The following is a 25985-nucleotide window of genomic DNA, read 5'->3' as shown; positions in this document are numbered from 1 at the left end:
CAGCAAGAGTTGTTTAAACTGGGCTTTGAAAACAAGCCCTGTGCTGCTAGTAATGAACTTCATATCATCTGCAACTCCTGTTTGCTGACGACATTCAATTTGTTAATTCTGCAGCTGGTGATAGGGGTCAGATATGAAAGTGACAATTGTTTTTTGACGTTCCAACCCCTGCTCACATCTTTCTAATTAATCCTTTTAGGAGCCACCAGCAGATCAAGAGAAGTGTGGGGAGGTGGGGGAGGAGGAGGAGGGAGACGGTTTTTCTGTGCCTGCCCTGCAGCTCCTTGCCTCCCGCTCCAGTGGAAAGGAGATGCAAGGGCATACCTGCTACTTGGTCCTATGAGCATGAACCTTTTTAGGCTGCCTTAGAAAACTTTAATGCTGGAAAAGTAGGTATTAAAAAAAAAAAAAAATTAAAAAAAAAAATGTTTACCTTCCTCCCAAAAAAACTGCTATTTCTTATTAACTGTCTCCATGGGGGATTAGATGGGTGGTGGAACTGGCCATTGGGTAGGAAAACATTCTCCTGCTTGGTCACTCTGCAGATATGGGGCTGCTGAGGTCTCCCAAGGGCCCATTTAAACAGCTGAGTGTGTACAAACCACACCTGGACCCAGCATTTCAGTGCAGGTTGGTAACAGCCTTGTCGAACAGAGAAGAAATCACCAGCTCAGGAGGTCCATCAGTGCCCATGAAGCGAGGTGGGCATGGACACACGGGTGATGCAAGGGATCAGGACAGCCTGACCGTCATGTGGGCCCATGGTGCATGGGGTGGCTTTGAGGGAAAGAGCAAAAGGGCTGGTGGGCAGAAGATGTTTCTGGCCCATGCAGTGAGCAAACAGGGCTGAAGACTTAAACTCTCTCCAAGGAGATTTCAGCTTTAGAGCCTGAACTTCTTACCTAGAAAATTATTTAGGGTGTTGAAGCCACTTCAATGACCATGTGTATCTTGGAGAAGGCCAGCAGAGCATAGCAAGCACATGCGGACAAGAACAGCAGCATCAAGTGGGAAGGATAGACACTGAAAGTCACAGAATTTTGGGCAATGCCCCAAGGTTGGCCTTGACCAGATGAAGTCACAAAGCAGAGATATGTTTCTCAAATCTCTCATAAATGGCACCAAAACTGTTAATGTTATGCTCCTTGCATTTTGCTTGTGTTGGCAAGCTTATCCCAGGTTCATCTGGTCCCTGGTGGGTTCTGCCACAAGTTGCTGGTTATGCTGTCAGGAGGAGGAGGATGGTCTCCAAAGCTGGTCCCCACCCACAGTGGACTTTGTCATGGCACCCTACAGCAGAGCTTCAATCCAGATGTATGGCAGTGAGGCCCATGTCCACCTGCAGAACATCGATGAAGAGGCCTTGCAAGGGAGAAAAGCCAGCAGCCAAGACAGGAGAAATTTTAGAAAACACAAGAAATATAGGAGTGGGAAGTTGGCTGCGTGACAAAATGTTGGGAAGAAAGGACTGAGATAATGCACAGAGATTGCTGTCATCGGGAAAAGGTAGAAGAAAACTTTCCTCCGATCAGCATTAGGCTGAAAATTTTTTGTTTGTTTTTGTTTTGGGGTCTGGGGAGGTATTTGTTTTGGTTTGGGGTTTTTTAGTTTTCTTTTCTCTTCTCTACTCTTCTCCTCTTTTCTGTTTTGTTTTTTCTTTTGTTTGTTTGGGCAGTGGAGGAACTTGGTCTTTTTTTCTCAGTTCACCTCAGCACAGGGGCGGGAGACAAAAATCAGACAGGCAGTAGCCAGCAGGAGCCACAGCTCCATCACAAAAGCTGGCAGCACTTTCCATATTCAGACGCTGTATCTGTGATACAACTCCTGGTGCTGGCTGCAGAGTGGCACAGACAGGACTGCACAGGTCTGCTGAGGTTTAAACTCACATAAAATAAACCAGCATCAGCCTCCCTAAAGCAGGAGAACCCTGGCAGAAACTGGACTTGTCCTGGGTCAGAGCTGAACAAACAGCTCCACACGCCTCCTCCTGCAGGAAGGTCCCCAGGGCACAGCTCGGGATGCACATCTGCCCACGTGCTCTGTCCAGTAGGACCTGATGCTGAACCCTTGGCTCATGTGCAGTGGCTCTGGTTTCTCTTAAACAAATGGAGATCTACCAGCTCATTCTAGCTGGGTATCTGCTGTACCCTGTTTTCTTTGTGGCTGAAAAAAAGCAGCCACTTGCTTATATGCTGTCAGTGCTCCGGTTTTCCTGTGGAAGAATTTTTCATTTGATTCACTTTATCAATCAATAAGTACTGTTGTGGCCTTATAAGGGTTTATCCATCCAGTAAAAATCTGTAGTATCTGGTATTTTGAAGCCCAAACGACTATCATGAATGCTTACCTTATTTTTTTAACAGACTTTATCAGCATGAATTGATTTGCACATACAAAGAAAAGGTCTATTGCTCTTTTACTCCAGACTCAAAAAATTGGCAAAACAAAGGCTCAGTTCTGCTCTTGGATTGTACGGAGCAACACTAGCATCCACTAAATTACCCTGGATTTAGAACAGTAGACTCATGAGCAAGATGATGCCCTTACAGAGTCTCTTCAGTTTGTTCTAAACTTTATGCAGAAAAGCTAGGAAAATATTGTTTGGGAAGAGAACTGAATTCTGTGATGAATTTGATAAGTCACATGAAAAGATTAACAGCAAAATAAAAGTGCTGAGTGGCACTCGCCCAAAAAAGACATTATGGATGATCATGCTCTATGATTACCACCCAAGAACATAAGACTGACCATCTCCCTTGAGGCCCAATGCTTGAAGGGTGAGTGCCCAGCACTCATTTAGTGAGACATCAGATCTCATAAAGAGTTTTTTAGCAGCACATTCCAAAATGGAGAGACCAAAAAGTTCATTGCTAGCCACTTAAAATCTCAAATCAAAAGCATTTCAGGTACCAACACCATATAGTCATCTGCACAGCCAGCAGATGTAAAACTGGATGCCACATACCAGTGACAACAGGAAATTGTTGTTTCCTTGTTCTTGGTCAAAAAGAGTTCTTTGACTTCTGTCATTTGGTTGGTAAAGCCTTGGCTGAATTATTAGAGAAGATCAGCAAAGACTGATGTTAGAAAGAACTCTGCCAGAAAAAAGGATATGGTAAAATTTACTGAATGGATTGATGAATAAAATTTCACCAGACAAAAACCACGTGATCTGCAAAGTTATTGTTAGAGGTGGAGGTATCTCCCTACTCATGCACCACTGCCTGACACTAACAGGCAGCTCACTACTGAAACCTGCTGGTGTAGGGAGAATAGTGGAGGGCTGCCAGAGGTTCCTGGTAGACATCAGTCCCACAGAAGACCAAGAGCTAGCTCTGCTACATCTGCTGGTGATCAAAGACCAACAACTGGAAAGAAGGGGCTGCATTGAGCAGCAATGCAACAGATTTTCCCCATCAGATAAGCAGAATGCAAGAAAACAGAATTATACATGTAGTGAAAAATTATGAGAAATGACTGGATTTCTCAGGCCATTTATAAATACATGCGTTGTTACTTGTTAGTAGGCTTTCAACCTGCTGCATTTGTGAGCATGAGCATGGCTTTCTTACATGTAAGATTTATAGGCTTAACTTAGCTGCTTATGAAAAACCTGTTAGCCCTGAATATCTCTGCAAGCAGCAACACAAACAGCACCAAGTGGTTTTTAGTATCCACCCTGCTTAGCCAGAAGCACGAAGCACTTAGCGAAAAACGTTATCCTTTCCAGTGTTTATGTTCAACTCAAGCACATCTCAGACATTTTATTCTCTGTGTGGCTAAGTCCCACAGGTATGCTGTCATGTGAGAGACATGTTGTTTATTATTCAAGTGTTAACAAAGTACTTGAGTGAAAAAGTAATCTATTTTCAGGAGTGGAAAAAAGGCAAGTATGGCAAGAATCTCCATCTCCAATAGCAACAGAAGTAACTTTTACTGCTAGACCCATTACATAGGTGTCTCCATACAGGTTTTGTGCAGGCAGATGCACCCCTCCAGCTGCCCCTCAAACCATGGCTTTCAAGCTTCCCACACCACTTTGCTCATTCAGCCACTCTGGCAAGTTATTTTTTGAAATCCAAACAACATTTCCTCTTACTAAATAATCACAAGCATGATTATAAATCGTCATTTATGGCAATAGTTCTGATTTTCTCAGGTGAAAAAAAGCCTTTACATCAACTCAAAATGCCTAACACCATGAGTCACTTGAACATATTGCCACTGTTTTCTTCAATATTTTAATTTTTTTTACCAGACATCTCTCTTGCCATAACATGAGGTTTTAATAAATAAGAAAATACACAATTTAAAGAAACACACCCTCTCTCTAAGACACACACACACAAAGAAAAACAAAGCATTTCTAGATAGAAAATAGCTAAAAGGAGTAAAGTCAACAAGGACTATGTTTAAGTAATCAGCATTTCCAGATAGGTGATATCAAAATGGTAATTACCCTTCCAAGCTGCCTGAAAATCTACAGCAGGAGGTAAATGTCCAGTGAACTGTATTGCATTGCTCTCACCCTGTGCAGGTAGAGAGCTACATCTGGAATAATGTGCTCACAAAATGGTCTTCATCTTCCACAGCCCTGTGGGGCTCTGTGGAAAGGGTGTAGGGGGTCTGAAGGGACATAATTATGAACAAAGGAATGAAATAGAGCACAGCAACATTTGCACTGTTTATCAAGACAAATTCCCAAGCAGTGAGACACAGCTGACGTGAGGAACAGTGTCCTTAAGGAATCGATGGGAGCTCCATTAAAGGTTATGCTAGATAAAGCAGGCTGTGCTACAACTCGGAAAGTTTCCGAATACTCCAATTCCTTCTACAGAGTGAAATGGCAGAGTCTCCACTGGGCAGCAGTTTCAGAAACACCTTTAAGTCTCTGGCTTGTTTAGATTACTGTTTAGAGGGCAATACAGAATAACTATTGTAAGATTGTGTTAAAACAGCGTTGTTTAGCAGACAAGTGTTATCTTAGGCATTTTGGAACAACATTATCCTCTTGTATTTTGAGTGTAGGCTTTATGATTAAACACTTGCATCTGCCCTGCCCCATTACTCCAGTTTTGGAGGTGCTTTGAGGATGCTACTGCAGTACAAGCAGTCAAGAGCAGGTTGATTGTGGTAGCAGATTCTCAGTTCTCAAATAACACTATTTGTCTGGGTTACTTCTATTATGGTGCTTAGTCATGGACAAAGAAGTCTACCTTTATCCATGCCCTTCCAAAACCTCAAGATTTATTACAAAAAATAATAAATTATACATAGGTATTGTATATATTATGTTTCCAATATGTGTATTCAGTCATACTAGCTGAATTCACACCATCCTCATGGGCACTGGGGAACTTCTTCTGAAATGAGAGCATGTCCCATCTCCTAAAAAGTGACAGGACCTGTATTGCAAACCATCAAATGCAGGTTTGTTTTTCTTCTCGCAGCCCGAGAAGGCCAACAGAGTTTGGGAGGCTATGGTCACTAGGTGAACACAGGATGGGGAGAATAAGGACAGGTAGACAAAGCTAAACATTGAGCTTTCTAGACCCATGTTGAGGAATCTGAATGAAAGTGGTTTGATTTAAAAATAAACACATTAAAAAAATCAGCCCCTTCCAGTGAAAATACTGCTTAAGGCATATTGCTTAGGAACGAGAGATTAAAGCATTCACTAAATCAGCCTTTTAGCTGTTTGTAACTTGTTACAGGTCAAGGAAAAAGCTTCAATTCTTCCTGTGAACAAACACCTACCCCAGCGCCTGAACATGTTAGAGAGACGGTCCCTGCTGCCCAAATACTGTTAAAATCCTCATAATTAATGTTATTCATATACATGAATTTTCCATACTAAGATTTCAACAGCACTGCACAGAGCTCAACTCTCCAGTCATTATTTATAGACATCAATTTCTGACTTTGGACCAGAAAGATATCCATGGCAACAAGTGAAAAACTGAGGAAGCAACAGAGAAATAACTTAAAACAATACCAGTTTTGTGCAGCATCATGGAGGCAAGATAATTGCCCTTCTCTCCTCCCATAATGACAGGTTGGATCTGTGTCACACAGGCTGAAAAGGGACAAGTGACCCACGTACCAGTGGGTCCAACTCTCTCTCCAGCAAGTGCCAATGCATTTTGCATTAGCACTTTGCACGAGGACACCCTGAGTCCCAGCACCGATGGGGCTAAGGGGGTGTGAAAAACCTCCAGAAATGTGCTTTCTCACAGCCTGACAGATAACTTGCCATGAAACCCAAAGAGAGTCATAACATACAGGGCACCATATCCTGTGTTATAATTCAGTCATCAAAGGAATGAGTTGCTACTCACAGGTTACATGCATAATCCTTAAAGCTACTATTGAAAAGTGCTTTTTCTTTCGAACAGAACTTTGCTCCTCATGCAGCCTGTTCCCTAAATCCACATAAAAACTAGCTCATTCAGCTCTCTCTGAAACAATACAGCTCAGCTGGTTTGAAAAACAGAAAAGAAAAAGACCTGTTTACTAAATGTTTTCATTCTATGGAGTTAACTTTGTAAAAGTACCAGGTAAAGCAGATGGAAATGCTTTAAAATACAAATACTTGCTTTAAAAAAGGAAAGGGTTAAGAACAAGGAGATCATTTTATCTTCCAAGGTCAAATCCAAGCTGCTCTGAGGGAGCGGTGGTTGGGGACAAGACTAAAGTTGTAGGTTTCTCTTTAAAGAAATGCAGACCAAGTAGCAAAATATAGACTGAAAATTAAAGTGCAAGAACAGAAAAATGTTTAAATTAGCATGGAGAAGTCTATGTATCTAAGTCTTGCCTATACTAGACAGGGCTTGCTGGAAAATAAAAAAGTGCAAAACTACCAGTAAATCGCCCTCCTTAAAACATAACCTTATATTAGGAAAGGGGAGTCTTTTGGCTGGTATAGCCTGATACAGTCTCTTCAAGTAAGTAAGCCAAGCTGGAGAAAAGGATGCAGCTACTGCTGAACCATTTACCTGTACCTGCAGCTGAATGGAGAATCGTATTGGCTCTGCTGGCAACAGTTAAAATCTTGCTATTTAAAACTACCACTGATATTCTTGCACACAAGCCCAGGGAGGCAGTAGAAAGATTCACAGACTGCTTTTTAAAACTATGCAGTGTCCTGAGTGTCAGCATTTATGAATTCTATACACCCTCATAAAAAACAAAAACAAAACACCGACACCACAACACTTTTTTAATTTGAAGTTGAAAATTGATTAGCCACAAAATTTTAAGTGCAAGTATTCAGAGGGACGTAGAGATCCCAAGTGAATGGGGTGAAAGTGGAGGCTGTGGCCTTGTATACCTTGGCACAGAAGGATCTGAAGCCCTCTCTAGCTTGTCAAGAGAGGATCCTGATGCAAATTACCCTGTTTTCCCTCTGATCCTTCCCCAACTCGCAGGTGCTACATCTCAAATACAAATTTTGAGCACAGGACCAAAGCCCTAAACCTCAGCGCCTTCAGGACAACAGGGGATTATTTCTGCAATCCAGACTCATTATTTACAGTTTTCAAACCTGCCCCTCTATCTCAAATCCTTTCCCAAGCGCCATCTCAAAATCTGTTTTTAACTCATTGCAATGAACCTACAGCAAAAGCTTGTGAAATGCTGGCCTAAATTTTGCACATTTCTTCATCTGATTCTACAGCTTGTAAATATTACAGTTTGTAATATTTCAAATTTCTAATAGCAATTACGGGCAGGCAGACACCCCCATTTTGTGGCCAGTGCAATGCAGACAGCCAAGGATACTGTATCCACTTCCCCCCAGTGCCTGTTTTTTGCCAATTCTTGTTTTGCTGTTCCTAGCACTAGGGTTGCCCACTATTGCTTAAGAGAGATAGCCATGCAAGTCTCTGTTTTAAACCGCTTGCAATTCACTCGAAAATGCCCAGGCTTAAGCTAACAAGAAGAAGGTCATTTTAGCTGATGGTCTCATTGCTATTTATAAGTGAAGAAGCCTATCATGCAAAATAAACTAGTGGGCCTTTCTGATAAAGTCCCTTCATTCTGTCAAAGTGGTAACTTTTTCTAGGACAATCTTGATTTTCTACTATAAAACTACGGATCTTAGAATTATATTCTGCATTGCAGATTTCATATTTGTGGCCTAGGAAAATTTGTGGTCATAGGAAAATTATCCTTCAAAAGTTAACTCAGTAGGACTGCAATAGGTGACTTGCTGTCCAAAACAACAGGAACAAAACATTTATTCTTTTCCCTTGCTACCATGGGTAAAAACAAAAACCAAATTAAAAACAAAACAAAACAACAACAAAAAAAATCCAACTAATTACAAAAAGAAACAATCAACCAACCAAAAAAAAAAAAAAAAAACACCCAACCAACTTTACTTTCTAGAAATGTCACATTTGCTTTTGCTTTGTGTCCTTAAGAATTCATTGATTTCTTTTCTCAGCTTCCCCTAGAGTAATTGCCCAAACCTTTTCTGCCCATCCACACTACCAGAAGCTGGAGAAGCATTCACTATTAGTGTGTGTCAGAGGTGCTAACCTAAAGAGACGATATTAATGAAATAAATAAATCCGTCTGTATAGACTCTTCTAACCTTCATTCTTACTTTTAAGGAGACATGGAGCAGAGGCGGGATTTCCACAATGGTATTGTTTCAGATTAGTATGGAGAAAATCCTTCATCCTTTTTGTGTGCTTGGAAGCCTATAGTAATGATATTAATCCAGAGTTCTTATTGCTGGTTAATGGAATTCTTTTAATATTGACCCAAGTTTCTAGTAATTAGATTTGCATTGATCTGGTGATGTATAGAGCTCAAGTAAGTCTATCTATGTGTAAGCAAATTAAAAACCTTAAGCTTATACAGCCAAACTGTATAATCCCATGCTGAAAAATTGATCCTCTGATACTCTCCTGGGGATTTTTTTTTCTTTTTAGGTAAAGAGACACCTTCAATTTCTTAGACAGAAAAAAAAGGATTGGCACAATATTTGAGAGAGAGACAGACACATAACATATTTCACACTCAACAAAATCCAGTTCAAAGCTGTCAGAGTAAGTCTTTATAATTAGAAACTGCACCTTGTACAGAGTAACACAGCACTGACAATCAGCAGTTGGAACGAATATATAAATGTGTAGATATAGCTTCACCCATCCTTACTTTCCTGCCTGAGCACAGAGTTTAGTATTTTTGAAGGAAGAAGGTTGGAACGGCAACTGTCACCAAATGCAACACCAGCTTCACTCAAACAATTCCTCTTTGAAGTCAATTTGCTCTCTGTGTATCTTTTCCCTGTTATGGGGTAAAAGCATTAAACACAGACCTCAAAACATTCATAAATAACACTATCTTTGTTACATAAATACAGTGATATTGAAGATGCATCCATGAAACCTGTAACAATGGTAATATGACCTACAAATCAGCATGAGAACCAGTCTCCGGCTGCCACCGTGGTGTTCACAGCTGAACAGGGAGGGCAGGCACAGCGGAGCAAGCAGCAGGAGCTCAGAAATGTGGTCTCCAAAGGTGTTGCGCCCCAGGGGGGCTTATCCCATATCTAGCAAGAGCTGTGTTCACTTTGCAGTCTCTCTCCTGAAGGAAGGCACTAGTGTGGACCCTCCTTTCTCTCCCAGCGTGTCCATTAATTACATTCATTAAATAAACTGGAGATGCCACTTCACTATCAGACTGAACCAATTGGTTCAGAAAGCACTCATGGAGCAGGAAGGCAGACACACATGTACACCCAAAGAAGTGGGATGGCTTAAGCTTTATTTCCATAACTAATTAGACGAAAATAATTGTAAATCTTAATTCAGTTGCTAGCTCAGTTTCACACACATTATGGCCCTCCAGCATATCCATGCTAAATGCAATCCTTGTCTAATGTATTTCAGACTAGTAGCACAACACCAAAAAAACCACAACCATATCCAAGGTTTTCAACTGCATATAAAGATCAACCTATGTTTTGTCAATCCAGACAGAGCACCTATAATTTGGAGGTCCTCTGTGTTACCCAGTCAATACATGCATATACCTCTGATGTGTTTATAGTCTATGACTCTAAATTGAGTAGGAAAACCACAGAAATCTGGAAAAAAAAAAAAAAACAAACAAAAAAAACCAAACCAACAAGAACAATAACAACAACAGTGGTCATGTTATAAGAACTTATGCAGCATTTGTGAAGGAGACAGAGAATCAGCAATGTCTCAATACTTACCTTGATCAGTGGGAAGGTTTCAGGTAGATCTGTTCAAGACAAGGAAAGCAGCGTGATTCTGTCATGTAAAAGGCCCCCTTTTTAGAAACACTAATTAGGATCAAACACTGACCAACAGTCTTTAAAACCTCCTCATTACAAGCAAGAACAGCTGCAGCTTTGCAAATTGAAGCAGGTGTTAGAGGATATGGAGATCTTCAGGGTGGAAGATTCATATCTCCTGTTTCCCCATGTGGAAGCATTCCCATCACTTAATTGTCAATATCCAGATTCATTCAAAACAGCGTATCAGCAAAATTAGCATCTTTTTAGTCACTGTATAGCATGTCACAATCCCTTTATGTATTTCAAGAAATGTTTTCACTACTTGTTGTTCTGATTTGCACTGCTAGGCTGAGACCCAGGACTGATCTAGCCTCTATTCTCTTGGGCATGCAACAGCTCTGCTGGAGAAGATTCAAATGCAAGGTCAGAGATGGTTTTCTTTTGATGCATTTTCCACATGCTTCAGTAAAAGCAGAGTAGTACCTTGTTTTCATAATGAAGTTGTACACTTCTCAATGATTTCTCAAACAGACACACACTATTATGAAGTGCTAAAATAACTTTCCTGCAGGTCAGCTCCATGAACTTGCTTTGGGGCGACAAGAGTGAAAGCCTCCATATCATTGCCAGCTCTAAATAGCTAGCAGAACAAATACAGCTCATCCCTGCATCAAAGGAAACTTGCTGCCTCCCAGGAGCTTAGTGCTGCCTTATGGCTGCCTTAAAATCATTGGAAATTTAAGAGAATGCTAAATAAAAAATATCAGCGTGGGGTTTTAAAACCAGTTTTATCCTAAAAGCAATAAATATCTGTCTGTGCAAAGCGAAAGAGCCTTGCTTCTCCCTCCCTATAGCATTACCTGCTATATGTTTATCTGCAGGATCTCCAGGGAGTGTAGGATGCAAACAACCTCTCTTTCTCCAGGTGCAGGAGGCAAACTTAAAAAAAAAAAATGGGAATAGTAAGCCCTGCCCCCTCAGCAAGGCAAGGGGTTACCTCGGCTGGCTGTGCAGACCCTCAGGGCTGGGACGCAGTCCTGAGTCCTGCCTACCTCAGTCTTCTGCCCCAGCCCTGAGCTGGAAGGTGACCTGCAGGAAACTCAAAAAAAAAACCATTACTGTTTTCTGTCAGCTCAGAAAACCGCAACAGGGCCAGGCAGGAGGGGAAAAGGCTGGAGAGGAAATCAAGGAAATTCACTTTGGCAGAAACTAGCAAAGCCTTTTTCTGAATGTTAACTATCTAATTCAATGAAGTCTAGAGATCAGTAGAGACAATTGTCACTGCCAGGTTTGATGCCAATCACAGCTCTGGAATTGGAGCCAGCAAATGCATCCAACATACAAAGAGGAAAACAAAAACAAGGCAAGGATTTGACCCTTTGCTCTCATGATCCTTTAAGAAGAAATATCATCTTTCAAAACTGTGGGGAAAAAAAGTCTTCCCAGCCAGAATAAGTCACCAAGGAAAAGGAGAGAGAATTCACAAGGTGAAAGAGTACGAAATTGTAATTTCTCTGTGTCAGTCTGTGGTGCCTTTAGGGCCAACAGCAGGAACTCTTATGGGCTGAAAACCTATACGTGGGCTGGGAAATTAGGGAAGATTTCTGTAATCCATATCAGAGGAGCAGGCATATACTTTCACCCTTGTAGGCAGTTGTAAGCCTGCTGTGCCTTAATAGTAGTCCTTTTCCCCCTGGGGACACACCTCTCTTGTGCTGGTGGGATCTCAGTATCCTCAGTTCCATCACTGCCCTCACAGCATCCTTCAGAAGGCATACACTGAAGGAGGTTTTTAGCATCTCTGCTAAGAAAATACAAACGCTCTGTGCATTGAGGGTATAGCTAAGCAAATTAATCTTGTCTGATTTCTTTCAAGCAGGTTTTTCCATGGAGATTTTAAATGAAAACTCTAAGAGTCATTTTGGTCATTGATCAGCAGTCCTCCATATCATTTTTTAAAAGAAAGAGCAAAAAGCTGTTGTTCTTTTTTTTACTTCACCCTGCAAATGCAGAAAGACAGAATCTTCCAGAAATTCAACATGGCCCACAAGCCACACTTAAGCAGTCTCTGCTCTTAGGTCTGTAAGTACAATAATAGAATCATGAGGACTTGAAAAGCTTGGGATTACCCACCACTTTCCTGTGTGCACCTGATGCTCGCCAAAACCACATCTCCCACACAGATTACTATGTTAATACTGCCTACATAGAATAATGCAGCTTGACAGAAAGGTATTGGGTGCTTTCTGGGTGCTCTGAACCTGTTGCAGGTACCTTCTGCAGGACTTGGAGAAAAGGTAGACCAAGACCCGGATTTTAAAGACTGAAACTGGAGCACAGCACTTTGGTCTACACCAGGACACTCAGCCAATTTCATCACTAGACAAGATTTACTCAGGATCTTAATATAGATTCCCCAAAATAAAGCAAAGTTACAAAGATGGCCAAAAAACATTGCTTGGTTTATTATTAATTCCCAGGAAGGACTCTCCTTAGCACTTCCAGTATTTCAGCTCCCTTGGGAGTGTAGCTGATGACTTTCATTTCTTTACTGAACATCTGCAGATCTAGAGCTCCCACTCTTACTGCTAAACACAGTGTAGCATATTATTTTGAACAACCTGCTCCATCCCTCGCCCAAGGACTGAACGCTTTTTTCCTCTCTCATCCTTTGATGCACTCTTCCTTCTCTGAAATTGGGCTCTAGAGCAGCTCTGCAAAGGAAAACAGCACTTCATCCCCCTTCCTAACAACTGGGAACCTCAGGTGTGCCCATTTCTTGCTGTACATGACTTTTGCCTGCCTACAGCCCCTCTAAATGAGTCGCATTATGATGGTATAAATTCTGATGGTACTAAAAGTGCACTTAGATTGCATAGCACTCCGCTTACTAAAAGGTTTACATGGAGTTTCTATCGGGCATGCAAACGTTGAGGGTGATTTCGGGGTGGGATTTCCCTGAAAGTACAGTCCTTACCTTGTACTCCGTTACTTTTGCAGGAACCCTGTCACAGTGCACAAGTGTGAATCCTCTCTCCTGCATGCTGGGATACTTACTCATGAGAAACACAAGATACTAAATTCTTCTGTTTGAAGAATTCTCTTGCATTCTGCCCTGTCTTTCCAACCAAGCTGTACACCTAAATCCTAAATGATATGATGCAAAGGTCAGGAACACAAGGGTGCATACATAGAGCACACAACTCTACGGTGCAAAATCAACCATTTCCAACTTTCACCCGTTTCCTATGGATCTCATTAGGGCAGTCACCAAACTCTATCAAGAGACACCACACAAAAAATAGCAATAGACCTTGGCAGTGACAATCCCATCCAGGCTAGTCATATAGTCTCCACAGAGGCTATACAGGTGTCAAGGTTTAAGGCAAGGCGGCAATAAACCATGGCAGACGCTCCCTGTTACCCCCTCACTTCCCGCCACCCCCTTCCTCTAGATCGGAACGATGATAGGGAAGATAAGGAGAAAGGAAGAGAGACTTAGACTTGAAGTTGGAGAGTTTTAAAGGGTTTTACTAAGGCTGCTAATAAATAGAGAATATATATACACAATATACAAAACCAATCTTGAGTGCTCGATGTGGAGTTGGCGTCACTCCAGCAGCAGGAGCTGGGTGTGCGGAGCTGGAGGCTCCAGCAGCTGCAGCTCAGGCCCGCAAAAGTCATGGACGGGACTTCACAGCAAACTGGAAACCGGTTGCAGGGATGCGGGGCCTGAGGCCTGCAGATCACAGGCAGACAGGCAGGGTCCTCTCCAGATGCCGGCCATGGTCGAAGAGAGCTTGACCCTCGTGATCACCCTCTTATACACAAGGTATGACGATTATGAGATGGAATATTTAATTCGTCGATTTAATTCACCTGTTCCATCCACCCCTCAAATACAGATGTGACTATTTGACACAAATGCCACAAAGCTCCAAAACTAATTTCAAGGACACATAACACAAAAGATACAAGTGAAAGCAGGACTTTGCTTTATTTTTTTGCAGCCTGGCAAAGGCAAGTCACAGAGCTGCAGAGAGCAACAGCAGGAACACAGGCCAAGCTGTCCTGTTTCCTGAAGACTGAGAACATGAAGAATGAAGATCAAGACCAAACACACACAAAAGAAGGAGGAGAAGTTGTGTGGTACCATGGGGTATTTTCCAAAGTGTGACACGCAGCAATGACAAGCTGACTTTTGGACTTCTGAAGCTTGCTCCACCTCTGGGCTTCTTGCAAGGGGTGCATGACAGGCGCTCTCATCCCTGTCCAGTGCTTGTGTTGCCCACAGGGAGAGCTGACAAGTGGCAGCTGCGGATGGTGCAGTGCACCTGAAGCCCCTTCAAGCACAGGCTGCTCTGGACAAGCAAGAATCCCTAGGGAAATGGAGCCCAGGGAAGAGCAGAGCTGGCTCCTGCTGCAAACTTGCCCTGGGTAAGAGAGACCAAGAGATCCAGAACACCAGCGGTGCCTTGGAGGTGCAAGAGCAGCGGGCAGGAACTGAGGGCAAAAGGGCTCAGAGGAGCCCTGAACAGGGGCTGTGCTCAATGCGACAGAGGTTGAGAAGCAACACCCGGGAGCACCCTCGGAGCCCGCCCTGGGAGGCCACAGAGGACCCCCGGGAGCACCCTTGGAGCTCAACCTGGGAGGCTTTGATGGACCCCGGGAGCAGCCTCGGGGCTCAACCTGGTAGTCCGTGGAGGACGTCTGGGAGCACCCTCGGAGCTCAACCTGGGAGGCCATGGTGGACCCCGGGAGCACCCTGGGGGCTCAACCTGGGAGTCCAAGAAGTTCCTCCCCCCGGATGCGGGGCACGAGGGCCACCTTCGTGGAGCAGGAGCAGCAGGCACCCAGCCACAATGGCCCAAAGGTGGCCCAGGGCCGAGGAGCCGTGCTCACTGCTGCAGAGGAAGGCAAAAAACCCACGGAGACACTTGATACTCACGTGGGAGAAAAAAAGCCTTCCTCCCCCAGCTGCAGGACACGAGAGGCCATCTTCATGGTGCATGAGCAGCAGGCAGGAACCGAGCCAAAAGGGACCAGAGGAGCTCTGCAAAGTGGTCATGCTCTGTGCTGCAGAGGAAGGCAAAAAACCCCCGGGGACCAGGGCCAATCTGCCCCGGGGGAAAAAATTCCTTCCTGACCCCAGTGCTGGCGATCGGCTGTTCCCTGAGCATGGGAGCAAGACCTGGCTCCTTGTCCCACAGGCTGGTCGTGCTGCCCAGGAGATGCCCAAGCCCTATTCTCCCTTGGCCTGGAGCCCTCTCAGGGGCTTCTGAGAGCTCCCAAATAACCTCGGCCCGATTGACCTTGGGGGCAAGGATCCTTCCCGTGCCTAACGGGACACCAGTGGGTGCTCCAAAATACTGGGCCCCCTTGCAACCACTCTGCATCCCACTTCTTACAGCTTACCAGGGACACAAACCTTTTTCAGAGGGCATAACAGGGGAAGCTTTCAGCAGCTGTAGGCTGGAGGAAAGCCAAAGAGATGAAGAGAACATGCCACATTTCCTCACCATTCCTTCCCAATGCACCAAGTGACATGTGCTTCTGTGCTGGCTTTTATGGGGAGGTTGGCTGCTTGGAAAGATGTCCTCGAATGCTTTTGTGTTGTTTACCATGTCTTGATGTAGGGGATATCCCTTGTGTCAGAGCTTCAGCTGGGAGGGAATATGGGGGCTCTCGAACTATACCGTGAGATAGAGCTTCTTTCTTTTGTTTTGTAGATGCCAAGGACATTGGGTTTGTCTACTTTGGAGATAAGGAGGCTGAGGGGTGACCTCAATGCTCTCTGCAGCTTCTGAGGAGGGAAAGTGGAGAGGGAGGTGCCGATCTCTTCTCCCCGGTACCCAGTACCAGGATGCATGGGAGTGGCTCAAAGCTGCGTGCATCAGAGGAGCTTTGGACTTGACAAGAGGAAACTTTTCTTTCCCAAGAATGTGGTCAGCCCCTGGAACTGCCTTGCTGGAGAGCTGGCCGATGTGCCATGCCTGTCAGCGTTTAAGAGGCATTTGTACAATGCCCTTCAAACCATGTTTTAACATTTGGTGAACCCTGAAGGGGTCAGGCAGTTGGACTTCGTGATCATTGTAGGTCTCTTAGAGATGAACTCCTGTTCTCAGCCCTCATATTTTCTCTTCTCCTCTCCTTCTGTTCCTACCTCTTCCTTTCCCCAGCAGTATGTGCTGAGGAAATCTGATGACATTTCTTCCCAGCCCTGCACTAGCAGAAGGCATCAAATACTCATAAACATGTTCCAGCCCAGGCCCTGGCTCTGTCACCTTGTTGGAAGGAAGAAAGTCCCTCCTTCTGATGAGGGTGAGAGTGCTGGGCCCCCCCTTGCAACATTTGGGAATCCCACTTCTTACAGCTGCTGACTCTGGCTTCAAGGGGGATGAGGATGGTGAGCTCTGCAGTGCTCCTCAAGAAGGCATTCCCTTGGTCTTGCCACTGCTATCCAGATGAGAAAGATTTCCATTCATGAGCTGAGCTTGGAAGGTGGCCCTGCCAGCAGATTGCCTTGCAGCAGAGAACCTCCAGCAGCCTCATGCAAGGTCTTCCTCCCTCTGCCCCTGCACTGTGATTCTACCAGCTCCTCAAGTGCTTCCTCAAGGATGTGTTGGGGCTGCCCCCGGGCCAGCTCTGGCAGTGGACAGAGGACCCAGCTGCTCCTTTTGATCCTGCCCCAGGGGCATTGTGACCTCAGCGTTGCCGGGTGGTGGCCCAGTGACATGGGGGACAGAATCCAACATGTGCAGCCCCGCCCACCACAGCTCTGCCCAGCACCCTTTGGAGGAAGCCTTTGGGCTACTGCTGGCCCCGAGGGGATAACAGGGATAAGAGGAGGTGGTTTCAGCAGCCGCAGCCTGGGGAAATTCCAAAGTTTAACCAGAGCCATAGGCTGAGCTGGACAGTGCCAATAGACCAGCATGGGAATGAGAGACAAGTGAGCGGTGGTGACACTGATGTGTCATGGAAAGATGGGTCAAGTTCAGGCCTAGAACACTTGGATCCATTGCCAAAGCACAGCCAAGCAAATGCTGCCTCTTCCAAACAGCAAAAACAGCCCCCTGCTGCGATCCCACTGAATCCAAGCTGCTCAGCTCCTCCATTAAATACAGCCGTTGGCCATATTTACATGGGTTCAAGAAAGCCTCCTCACCTGAGGTGATGCGAAAGACTTCCACAGCACTAAATATCCATGAAAGAATTCATGTTTTCTGGTACCAAGTCAACATAAAAATATACTACAGAGACAAAGGCATCATACAGAGCTGCCAAGTCAGTAAGCTGTCTTCATTTTCATATATGCCAAATGTAAGAGAGACACATTAATGCAGAGTTGTAACTTAGCATACTTAAAAGTGGATTTGAATTACCTCAGGCTGTTCCCTCCTTGCTTACATCCACAGACAAAACCAAATTAAGGCAGTACTGCTGCTGTTCATTAGGACCTTGCAGCTCTTCTATCACATTGAGCTTCTTAATGCCAATAGACCACCATGAGAATGAGAAACAAGTGAGCGGTGGTGACACTGATGTGTCGTGGAAAGATCGGTCAAGTTCACACCTAGAACACTTGGATCCATTGCCAAAGCACAGCCAAGCAAATGCTGCCTCGTCCAAACAGCAAAAATAGCCCCCTGCTGCGATCCCACTGAATCCAAGCTGCGCAGCTCCTCCATCAAACACACCCGTTGGCCACATTTATATGTGATACTAAATCCACTTCAGCCACGGTGCAAATCTTCCACAGCTGATTTTGACTTTCACCTTTTGTAGAGGAGAGGAAGAGTTCAGCTGGAAGTGACCTCATGTCACGTTCAAACTTGTCCAGAAGGATACTGTGATGGACAGTATCAAAAGTTTCACTAAAACTACATCTGCTGCCTTCCCTTCATCCACTAGGCAGGTGACCTCGCCATAGAACTATATTATATTAAATTAAACAGGACTTACCCTTTGTGAAACCATGTTGACTGTGCCTGATGATTGCATTGTTCTTTAAATGTCTTTCATTAGCACCCAGTATGATGTTCTCTGTAATTTTTCCAGGTACTGAGGTTAGACTGACAGGTCTGTAGTTTCCTGGATCTTCCCTCATGCCTTTCTTATAAACTGGAAGAACGTCAACTAGCTTGCAGTCAGCGGGGATCTCCCTAGACTCCCAAGATCTTTGGTAGGTGACCAAGATGGGTCCTGCTGTAACATCTGCTAGCTTATTCAGTATTCTGGGATGAATCCCATCAGGTGACATGGACTTGCGATTCATTCAGCTGGTACAGCTGGCACCTTACAAGTTCAGTGCCCACAGACAGAAAGTCACTGTTGCCACACGCATGGTCCTCTGACTCAGGGGACAAGTCAGCCGAACGTCTGTCAATATTATTCAAGACCGAGGCAAAAAAAAGCATTGAATACCTCTGATTTGGCTTCATCCCTATTTATGAGGTGACCATATTCAACAGGTATCTTGCCTGGGAGATCAACAGTAGGCACCCACAACCATATCTGCTTCATCTTCCATCCCCCTAATCCTCACCCAGAGGCTCTCGACCACATCATCCCTAACTGTAACCACCAGACAGCCAAACCTCTCCCCTACATACGGTGCAACTCCTCCACCTCACCTGCCCTGCTGAGCCCTCCTGAACAGCCTAGAGCCCTCCATCCCATTTGCTCATCTGTCTTTGTGGAAACACATTCAGATCTTATCTAAAACCCTGGCAAATCCCCCTTTCCTTTAGGATTTAGGATTTGGAGTACTGAAAGAGTAAGGAAGGTACTCTTCTTGTGATTTGATACATTGGTGCCAAAATTGGTATGTACTTTCAGACTGTGTAAATAAGGGCATTTACACCCTATACGTTTAGGTTGTTGTGGTAGTGCCAGAGATGGAAGAAAGGGGTGGACCGCGAACTGGCTGAAGGAAAGAAGCCAGAGATATATTGGAATATTGGTTTGGTTCTCTCTGCACAAACTTTGCAGAGACGCTTAGAGCATGTTGTCTATGGTGAAGTCTTATTTTTGGAAAGAAGTCCTGAATTGTTTTTTGCTCTTTACCATGTTTTTCCTTGCACTGCAATAGCTTTTTTCCTCATTTGGCATAGGAAAACACCTGCTTCTATGACATGTACTTGCAGAACCCAAGTCTGTGTGAAGGAGAAGTTGATTTTTTACCTCTTTCATCTCAGGAATGAGGCTTCTGTCTCAGGACCTGAGTCCCTTGAGTTTGTTGTCCTGATGCATGCATTTTTCTCAGACTTTGGTCATGAGGGCACAGAACTCATCATTGTGCCTCACTGGGGTGTGGAAACCTCTTTGGCAAGGTGGGCTATGGTCCTTAACAAAACACATCTTTCCTCACCTCTCCCCACGCTGGTCTGTACCAGTGGGTAGTGGCTGCCTTGGCCATATCCCCTGCATGCTGCAGATCACAGAAGCCACCTATCTAGGAGAGAGACAGACCTTTATTGAAATTAATTATTTCTTCTATTGGCTGCATGCAAATCCTAATCACGTTTCTTTGCCTCCCAAAGCCCAGAAGTATCTTGGATCAAGGGACAAGCCTTCATATAAAATGACAAGGCTCTCCTAATTGTGAATGTTTGTTATCTTAAAGCGATAACTGGTGAAATATATATTGTTAGATCATCCATCAGTACTGCCAGAGGTCTGTAATTTCCATTACAAGACAGAGTACTGACAATAAACTTGAATTAGTCTGGTACTGTCCCTTGTGTTAGAGCCAGCCCCAGCAATGAATATATCAGCTCACATTCATTCACTTTATTTTTAACTGATTTTGATCTCAACTTACTCAAATTCAGAGAGCTGAAATTATGGTGGATAAAAACCAAACCAAAACAAGACAAAAAAACCAAACACAAACAAACAAACAACAACAAGACAGAAGAAAATGCTCTAAAAGTTATTATGACTATTCATATGGTCAAGAAACAGCCATTCAGACTAACCGGGTTCACAAAACAGATAATTTGGATACAATAAACCTATCTTATACATTGTGCTTCTTGTATTTTAGGTTGTCAGGACAAAGATTAAGAGAGGAGATGATTGTTCCTCTCTGAAACAGCAACAGTGTTGTATGTGCTAGAAGACAGGAAGCTGAGGTATATCTGTTGGGTTAGTATGTAAAATCCATCTTTGTACAAAGTTGCAGTGAACTTTATCTACATTTACTTTAGAAATTACATCAGTAATGAGCTTCTGGATCACCCGTGTTGCCATGGCTGAATGTTGCAAATTCAGTCTTTTAGAGACTGACCAAGGGCCTTCTTAAGAGCAGGTAGATTTGCTGCTGTCTCTACTGCCATTGCAAATCCACATCAGAGCCCTCTCACTTTCAATATTCTTTCTTCCAATTTCCAGCCAAACTCTTTTATATCCAGTTGTTCTCATGCCAACATTTTATTTTACACTAAATGCCAATTTTTTCTCCTTCCTCTTTGTTCCCCTCATGTACATGAATGACAATTATAGTCTCTTTGCAGATGTCTTTTTGCTAGATCAAGTAAATCTGTCTCTAGCAGTCCGCTCTCAATGGATTTTCATTTTTCTGGGCACACTACCTGTCCTGTCCTCCTGTGTGCAGCGGTATCTAGGATCATATGCAGTATTTCCTATGAGGTTGCACTGGTGCTTTCCCCAGGGCTATTGGTTGTCCCTCTTCTGCTGAAAATGGATTACCTGATGTGATCCTAAGCTACATTTCCCATATATTTTCCCTTTTCACAGAATGTCACACAAATATCCATAAGTAATCCTGTCTGTCATTAATTGTCACTATTATTTGTCCTCTACATCATGCTTCAAGAGACTTTCCAGCCACGAGGAGAGCCAAATTCTGGAACATATGCAACTCCTCTGAACAGGGTGGGGAGGAAAAATCCTAACTAGTTTTAGAACTCAGCCTGATAAATGAAGAGGAATATATGATGTGACTGCCTGAAATATCAGTAGTCTGGACCTCATGATCCGTGAGGACCTTCCCTATCCTTAGACCAGAATTACTAAATATAAGATGGAGTCACTAAAAATATCTAGCTAATCACTCACATGCCAATAACATTTTTAGGTGGAATTTTGAAGAGCAAGTACCAGCTGAGAACCTAAGTCCCTTCACCTCTATAGAAATCCCAGACACTTTTTGATTACACTTATTTCTATTGCCAGCGGTGGTTACATAACTATATTCACATATAAAGTTCTTGTTTCCTGGTGTTAACACTCAAAAATGACCATGACATAAAGTCATAGAACAAAAGGAGTATCCATGTTTTAAACACACAGAAATGAAAAAACAAATGAGAGATTAGAAATTGTGTGCAGTTGCAAAAGCCAGAATCTGATCTCACCTCTCCCAATCCTCCCTGCAATGCCTAATTTGTGTTAACATCTCCCTTCCTGTGTTGCACATCTACTGTTGAGTGAGTCAGAGGAGGCTGAATCAGAAAACACATTTTCCATTTAGATCTGAAACTGCTTGGCCGCACAGCAGTCAATCTCTGTTGCATTAAGCAGACACTGAAAACAAGAAGAGTCCTGAGGAAGTTGTCTCCTGTGTTCCCCTGTTTCCTGCTTTTCCTCATTGGTCTCATTATTCCATTAGAAAAGCGTAGATATGACAATGAAAGTCTCGTTTATTGTAGCATTTTCTAGAAAGCCTACCTAAGGACTCAAATTTTATTTTTAGAAGACATATATGACTAGCTCCAGTAAAGAACCAAGATATGAAAAATGCAATTATAAATAGCAAAAATGTAGTACAAAACCACAACCAAACACTCCCCTCCCCATTCAGCACCTACCTGCCTTCCCTGGGCACCTATGATTGATTTTCAGGTTCCCTGGTTTCACGCATCCAGACCGAAGCATCAAAATATTGGCTTGATGTCCACCAGGTGCCTACACTCAGTTGGGCTTCAGAAATTAGGTATTTGACTTTTAGGGCTCTGAGGAGGGGAAAAGAGGAGGAGTGAGATTCCCAGATCACACCTACATGCATCAGCAGTATGAGGCTTTCCAAGAAATAAAGAAGTCCCATGGCGTCCTGGGGATTACAACAAGCAGAAGAGCAACTGAGGAACATAGTAAGGGTATTACAGATCTCAGCCTAAACCCTTCCTCTGACTGAGGGTATCCTGTGTCTCCCACAGCACATGTCACCCCAGAACTTCCCTGTTACCCCAACAGGGGACATTTTCTTGCTTCTGATGTTCTGCTTATTAAAAATATAAATTCTTTAATTGAAAAATGCAAGAGCAAGACTTGGGAGTCTGACTCTTCATGTAAGGATGGTCTATGTATTATCCAGCAGGTGTTTAATGTAAAGAGTTCAGCATGGTGCTTACATTTCTTTCTGCATAAGACCCTAAGTTACTTCTGAAAAGAATTGTGATGGTTTTGACAATTTCATCTCTTTTTTTATCTATCTAACATATTTTTGAATTCAACTAAAAGTCTTTACCTCCATAATTTATTGTGGCAGTGAGCTCCACAGATTAACTATATGTGACATAAAAGGGCATTTTCTTTACTATAATAGTTTTAAATTTATTGCCTTTTAATTTAATTAGGTGTCCTCCTATGCCTCTCTCACAAGACAGGATAAATAGGAGCACCTGCTGACCTTCTTTGTGCCATACATTATTTTATATACCTTTGTCATGTCGCTTCTTATTAGTCTCTTTACTAATCTAAATAGCTGTAATCTTTTTAATCTCTCCTATAATGGGATACTTTCCAACCTCTAATTGTTTTCTTTGCCCTTCCTGAAAAGTTCTTAGGTATTCAAGTCTCTCTAAGTATACACTTAGAAGTAACATAGAGTTTACAATAATTTAATCTTTAGAAAGTCTTGCATTGTTTAGACAACTAGGCTACATCTATTACCTATCCTTTCTATACTGGTGTAGGTTTATCAGGAAAACAGTGCCTTTGGGAATGATCTTTGTTGGTACGAACATTTGCAAACAAGAGAGACCAAGCTCAGCCTCAAATACATTATGTATTTGGGGCAACACTTTGGGCTGTACCCCAGCTCAGGGCTGGTTTACATTCGCAATTACTTTGAAACTGTAGTCAAATCCATCCCACACACACACCCCTCCAATGCTGATGCCCAGAGTGTGCTTCAGGTGACCTTACCAAACCTTCCTGTAGCACTTTCTGCCAAGTTTCTTCTCCAAGACTGTGGGTTGATGATTTCATTTCCTCTTTGTGGAGGTGGGTCCCAGCCAGCAGCCTGTGACAGGGAGTCCCAGCACTCAGTCCGAGTGGCTCACCCAGATCTCCCGGCTCAGGCTCTTGCTGTTGATGGAAACTAGAAGAGATAATCTCCAGTTTCAGTATCTTTGAGTTATCACATTTGCTGAACAGATAGAAATTCATGCAAGCATTGAACAAATATCTTGGTGTAGTGTCAGTGCCAAAATGCAGCGTATAGTTCAGGAGTTGGAGAGTCGTCAGAGTTTTATCATCTCTCCCAAATATTTTTGGGGTTCACAGTTTCTTTTTTAGCAGGTAGGGAGGCTAGGCGAGCTCAGGTGGGTTGCTAGCCCAGTGCATGATAATTTCTACCACCAGCACACAGCAGCACAAAATGAAGGAGTTCTCCTGATGTAACGCAACTGTGACTTAAGAGGAATTATCTCCAGGTGTTATAGCTCCTCATCTGCATTTAGACAGCATCTGTTCTGCACCCCAGAAAGGTCTACTACCTGCCATCATCACATTTGTTTTAGGGTTCAGATTCAAATCTTGAACACCTGAATTTAAGCATTATAATCCCTCTGTCCAATTGACTCACAAAGGCAATTTCTCTCTATCTTCTTCCTTAAACCTCCCCAGCATGGACTTGCCTTCTCAGGGCCTAGTAGCCATGCCATCCCAGGATACCCAAGCTGCTGGGCCCAGAGAGGGGTGCAGCATCCCACTGGATATTCAAGTTTTGCTAAGGGTGGGTAGTCATGACTCCAGTTGATCCCACACCAACAGCTTCTGGGGCTGCAAGTGCTAAGAAGAAAATTAGTGAAAACTCTCCTTTTCTTCTTTTTCTTAAACAGTGAGGTATCCTTTTTACACACACAGAGCTGAAACTCTGGGTTCACTCCAGTTGCCTAAACTCAGGCACTCAGTACCACTGGAGATGCCATAGGTAGTGACAAAATCCACACCAGCTTGGGAGTTACTACATGGAAACTATGAGAGACCTCATCCTTCTGATCAGTACCTTGATACAAGCTGCTGCAGCCCAGGGTATCTAAAACAGCAGTTCTTAGACACTCAGGCTGAGCCTTTCTCTGAAACTTTAGTCCCAAATCAAGCACCAAAACCAAATATTTTGTGGAAAGTAGCTGACTATTCACACTTCAGCTGTCTTCAGAGCCAGCACGTTAAAGAGCATCGAATACAAACTACTCCTTTCTGAACATAGCACCCAACAGAAGAGGAAAAAGAAAGCTTTGCACAATCTCATTTACATGGTGTTTCTAAAGCAACAGCACTCCCAAAACTGTGTAGGAAAACAGAGCCATCTACAGGGGAAACCATTCTGGTTTGGCAAGGAAACAGATCCAATGAAGCAACATGTGGTCCTGTACAACCAGCATCAGATCAGGACTAGTCAAACCTTATCTTACCAGCAGAATGATGAAGGTTACACAAATACATTCTGTATAATGGAAGTTTTTTGAATCAGATTTAGAGTCTCCCAGATTTTTATCATTTTAGCAAACCCCTGCTGGTGACTATGACAATGAGTATATATAAATTTGCAGTCTCAACAACAGAACTCCTAATGGTCTTTCTACCTCCATGGAAAAAATTTCAGGGCCAAAGTCATCTTCATTCATTTTCCTATTGACTGTCCTGCTACATGTCTTCAACATAGAAGAAATTAAAGGAGAGATAAAAGAAGAAAAAGAGGAGTTGGCTAAAAAAAGTGACTGTTTGGACCAGGGTATCTGGAAATCCCAAGAAACTGTGGTGGAGCAGCTGCTGAAAAAGCAATGTTAAAAAATATGAGTTCCTCAATGTCAGGGCTACTACAACTCAGAGAAACAGCTCTAAGGGTTTCCCCATACCCAGATAATAAAGGATGTTTTGTTACGTTAACACAGGGGCCTCCATACTTAGCTGGATTAAACCAATTAAAATGGCACAAAATCAATCTTTCTTTAAATCCTTAAAAGCAGAGCAAAAATTAGGTTGAGGAACCCTCTCAAATTGATTTCAATTTCTGTAATGACTGATTTATGTGATATATAAAGTTCAGTTTCATATCTAGCTGGACTTCTAAATGTTTGTGTGTTCTTACTTATTCAATCATATTCTCTTTTAGGATTATTATTTTAAACTCATCCAGACTTGAGCTTTTTGAGTTATTAGGAAAAAAAAACTTCCATAGACTTACCTTTGGCTGAATTAAATAATAGTTTTAATTCAATTAAAACTAATCAAATTACATTAAATGCATCCTGCAATTTTATATGTACTGACCAAGCTGTACAGTTGATGGAACAAAGTCATCAGTGTAACGGTATAGCTTTGAGCTTTAATATTGTTCATATAGGTCATAATACAGGAAACTAGGACTTCTGTGGGTAGAAAAGAATTCTCTTGGCCTAGATAGTCTCAAGTTCTGTGTCAAAAAGAACAATGGTTGCTACTCATACTTTAT

General features: G+C 43.1%; 1 long non-coding RNA gene across 5 annotated transcripts in view; it reads right to left on the bottom strand.

The window, feature by feature from the left end:
- The window catches only part of LOC139827252 (uncharacterized), a 71562-nt gene extending 47954 nt beyond the window's left edge, over positions 1-23608 (bottom strand). For 4 of the 5 annotated variants that reach the window (XR_011737687.1, XR_011737690.1, XR_011737688.1 and 1 more), the window contains exon 1: positions 4460-4547. This is a non-coding gene — a long non-coding RNA (uncharacterized lncRNA). Of the gene's footprint in view, positions 1-4459; positions 4548-22113; positions 22258-23452 lie in introns of those variants that run through there. The other variant, XR_011737689.1, reaches the window with a different exon arrangement.
- Between the last annotated feature and the right edge of the window lie 2377 nt (positions 23609-25985).

The sequence above is a fragment of the Patagioenas fasciata genome, chromosome 2 (assembly GCF_037038585.1).
Source record: "Patagioenas fasciata isolate bPatFas1 chromosome 2, bPatFas1.hap1, whole genome shotgun sequence".
In the NCBI taxonomy this organism is placed as follows: domain Eukaryota; kingdom Metazoa; phylum Chordata; class Aves; order Columbiformes; family Columbidae; genus Patagioenas; species Patagioenas fasciata.
Note: the sequence above shows the minus strand (reverse complement) of the source record. Positions and strands in the feature narration are given on the sequence as shown.